The 4,427-nt window shown below is 48.2% G+C and overlaps 1 pseudogene; it reads left to right on the top strand.

Moving 5' to 3' along the window:
* Nucleotides 1-851: 851 nt before the first annotated feature.
* LOC104850250 lies at nucleotides 852-2,629 on the top strand (annotated as a pseudogene).
* The last annotated feature ends 1,798 nt before the right edge of the window (nucleotides 2,630-4,427 follow it).

Genomic DNA, 4,427 nt, shown 5'->3' with positions numbered 1-4,427 from the left:
ATCACCAGAGCAAAAGAAAAGACAATTTTCAAAATATAGGCTGTGGGACAAACAGAAAACTAAAGGGAAGTTGTAAGAATTCTCATGCCCATTAGACTCACTTTTTCACTCAACCATTAATGCAATTCAAGGCAAACCCACAGCATATGCAGATGCAAGATGGGGGGCCTCCCTCTCCAAGGAAATGTCACTGTCTGGAGCTTTTGTTTTGTTTTGTTTAACTTTTGTTTTAGGTTTCGGCTTTTTGAGACAGGGTCTTGGTATTCCAGGCTGGCTTTAAACTCACTATGTAGCTCAGGCTGGCCTTAAACTCACAGCAAACCTCCTGCTTCAACCTTCCAAATACAGGGATTCCAGGCATGCACTACCAGGCCCAGCTTCTGTCTGGAATTACACTGCTGAAGAATTGCTAGATATTGCAAACCCTTTTAGTCTTTTTTTGTTTGTTTTTGGTACTGGGAATCGAACTCGGGTCCTTGTGCTTGCAAGGCAGGCGGTGGAACCACTGAGCTAAATCCCTAGCCCTGCAAACCCTTCTAAATAACTGCCGCATCAGAGTCTGACTGTCTGCATGGTGAGACTCTGGAGAGGGGGTGGCATTTCTGTGGCAGGGAATGCAGCTGAGAAAATGAGCAATACCACCACTCATCTGCCCTTAAGCAGTGCCTACATAATGCCCACCAGATCCAAGAACATCCTTCCCTTATACACTGGATCATCACGGGCCTGAAGAGGCATGGCCACATGAAAGGGCTCTGCCAGGACAGGCACCCCGCAGAAAAGCACAGGAGAACCTGGTATTCTGGGAATCTGCCCAGACCGCCATTTTGCCCAAGTATTTCAAGGACCAGATGAACCCATTTGTACAACTGGAACAAAAACCAGAGAAGGCTCTTGAGAATGGCTCGGCTCTCTGCTCTCCCTGCTCAACCCAATTGTCATACAGGATGTTTATGATGTGGGAGAGGCTGAGCATAGTTTGGACAAGGTGAGTCTTGTCACAAACCCTGGCAAGAAAAAGGGACTGATAAAAATGGGAGAGGAAGAAAATGAGGGGCTGAGTAAGATAACAAAACAGATGTGGTATGATTCACTTTGTGCTGACACTCCCAGAAAAAAGCCAGATAAGGGCTGGGGATTTAGCTCACACTGCGCCTCACAAGCACAAGGTCCTGAGTTAGATCCCGATACAAAAAAAAAAAAAAAAAAAAAAACCAAAAGGCCTAAAGCAATGGTAACCTTGAGCAAGGTCAGGCCTTCCCCGCTGGCCCCCAGGTAAAGAGAGGAAGGGAGGAATTCCACCTTACCAGCCAGCGGGGTGGGTTCTGCCCACCTCCTGAGAGAAGAGAGGAGCCCAGGCCTTCCTGAGCACTAACCCGCTTGCCGGATGCCGTTCCACCGCCTTCTGGGACTTCTGCTGGCTGCGACCGGCATAGGAGTGACCCTGGGAGACCCAGAAGCCACGCAATGGATTGAACTCAGGACTTTCAGCTTGCGAAGCAGGTGGCGGAACCACTGAGTTAAATCCCCGGCCCTAAGAAACAGTTTTTTTTTAAATGAGCAGACCAGAAAGCGGGAGGAGGTGGTGGCTGCGGCGGGAAGATGTAAACTGGGGGCGGAATCCGACCGCATCCGAGTTTCAGGGGCCCACCGTCAACCCCCGGGGAGTACCTCATGCAGCCTGCCGACTCTGCAGTACCGTGGTGTGGCAGCGGCCTGGCGACGGGGCACAGAGCTGAGCACGGGGAGAAAGATTACGGCCCTGAGCGGGCTGAGGGGGAGGCGTGGAGGCCGCGGCCCGGAAGTGGTCGGGGCATCCGCGGACGGAAAGGCGGCCGGGTCAGGCCTGGGGGAATTGGGGGCCGCCGGGAGCGGGGCTTCAGCCTTTGGGGCTCCACGACAGGCCCCGTCTGGGGAGCAATCTCGGTCCAGCTCAACTTCAAGTTCAGGCTCTAGCACCAGCACAGGCTCAAGCATGGCTGCAGTTCCTCTTCAGCCTCCAGCCCCTGGAAGCGCCAGTCCATCCCGCAGCTCTGGTTCCAGCAGCCCCTGTGCTTCCCAGGACCTTCACGGCGCAGACACGGCAACAAATCCAAACCACCTAAAAGATGGAAAGGAGCTGGAAAGGCGAAGCCCTTCCCCTAAACCCACCAAACCTCCCACACATCGGGAGGCTAACCAGGAATGTGACTAAGGATCACATCATGGAGATAGATATTCCACCTATGGGAAGATTAAAATGACCGACATGCCTGTGAAAAGGACGCAGCCTCATCTATCCAAAGCCTATGCATATGTGGAGTTTGAGGATCCAGATGAAGCTGAGAAAGCACTGAAGCACATGGATGGAGGACAAATCGGTGGTCAGGAGATCTCTGCTACTGCTGCGCTGGCCCCCTGGCCTAAGCCGCCACCCCGGCGATACTACCCTCCCAGGAGAATCCTACCACCACCTCCCAGGCGGCTCAGGTCACCCCCACGGATGAGGAGAAGGTCACGCTCCCCAAGACGCAGGTCCCCTGTATGCAGAGGGTCTGGTTCTCCTGGCCACCGACGCCATAGGAGCCGCTCTAGCTCCAGTTCTTCCCTATAAACAAGACTGCCGAAGCTCACTCTTGTTAACTTATGTCCCCGCTCATCTCCCTTTTGTCACTTCTCTAGCAAAATGAGGAGCAGTAGGAGAGGACCCTCTGGAGACACTCGTTCTGCGGGCGGGTTCTGGCTGCAGCAGGGCTCTTCCTTCAGGGCTGTGCCCATAAAGGCGTCCTGCAGTTTTCAGTCTAGGAAGCTCACCATTATATCTCATGCTCACCATTATATCTGTTATGTGGTGGAGCCTGTAGGAATAAGCAAGCCTCCAGGGGGCAGGATGCACCAACCTTTTCAGGAGACTTGGGTGCAGTCTGACCATCCGGGCATACCTTGGGGACCAACCCACCATTCCCATTAGGCCTGGCCCTTTGATCCCTGCTTGAGTCCTAGCCTCTAGGATCCAACACCTAGAAAGACACCCCCCCCGCCCTGTGTGAATTGTCATAATGATTCTATGTTCTCACCTGTACACCCACCCCATTTGTCTTCTTTACTCTCAAATGCTGGTGAGCAGTTTGAGAGCCAGCTTTGCAGGTTGTCGTGGAGCCCCCCCCCGCATTTCATCTGCCATTCATGGTGGTCTTGCAGGTTACCTTGGCAACACATACATTGCTTTTTTTGGCTTATTGTACAGTCAGTGCTATAAAATTTGAGTTTTGTAACTTTGTTGCATTTTAGATAAGGTGGTGTTTGTACTTTGTTGTGTAGGGTAAAGGAATTGTATTGAATAAACCTAGGATTAAAATGCAAAAAGTAATAATAAAATGAGCAGATCATGTCAGTCATTAAACACAGAGCAACTTGTGACTATATTCAGCTGGAATCCTGAGGCAGCAACCAGTGCTCAGGAAAAAATGGACAATTCACATTTAATTCAAAGGAACTCTTTTTTTTTTTTTTTTGAACCAGGGATTGAATTCAGGTCCTTGAATTCACATTTAATTCATATTTTTCTACAACTGTTGCAATAGGTGGTCTTTATCTCAACTTGATAAAGGCTACCTATGAAAAAACAACAGCCAACATCATACTAAATATTCAAAAACTGAAAACCTTCACACTAAAATCAAGAACAAGACAAGAATGTCCACTATCACCACTCCTATTCAATATAGTTTTGGGAATATTAGCCACAGCAATTAGACAAGAGAAATAAATAAAAGCAATAAAGATAGAAGAAGTCAAACTGTCATTGTTTGCTGACAATATGATACTCTACTTAGAACACCCAAAAGACTTCTAGATGTAACACTTACAGCAGAGTAGCTGGATACAAGGTCCACACTCAACATTCAGTAGCCTTCTACACAAATAATACACTCACTGAGAGAGAAATTAGGGAAACAATCCCATTTACAGTAGCATCCAAAAATGAAATATCTAGGAATCGGTCTAACAAAGGAAGCAAAAGACCTCTCCATTGAGAACTACAGCACTCTGAAAAAAGAGATTGAAAGGGATATAAGAAAATTGAAAGACATACCTTGCTCCTGGATAGGAGGAACCAATATAGTAAAAATGGCCATACTACCAAAACTGGTACACAGATTCAATTCAATCACTATTGAAATTTCAACAGGCTATTTCACAAAACTAGAGAAAACAATCCAAAAATTTAATTGGAACCAGAAGAGACCTAGAATAGCAAAAGCAGTTCTAGGCAACAGAGACATGGCAGGGGGTATCACAATCCCCAACGTGAAACTATACTACAAAGGCACTATGATAAAAATAGCATGGTACTGGCCCGAGGATAAGTGGAATCAATTGGAAGTTACAGAAACAACTCCAGACTACCTCATCTTTGACAAAGGAACCAACCATCCTCACTGGAA

The sequence above is a fragment of the Fukomys damarensis genome, unplaced genomic scaffold (genome assembly GCF_012274545.1).
Source record: "Fukomys damarensis isolate Sample0158 unplaced genomic scaffold, DMR_v1.0_HiC HiC_scaffold_26, whole genome shotgun sequence".
In the NCBI taxonomy this organism is placed as follows: domain Eukaryota; kingdom Metazoa; phylum Chordata; class Mammalia; order Rodentia; family Bathyergidae; genus Fukomys; species Fukomys damarensis.
This window is presented reverse-complemented; position numbering and strand designations above follow the sequence as displayed.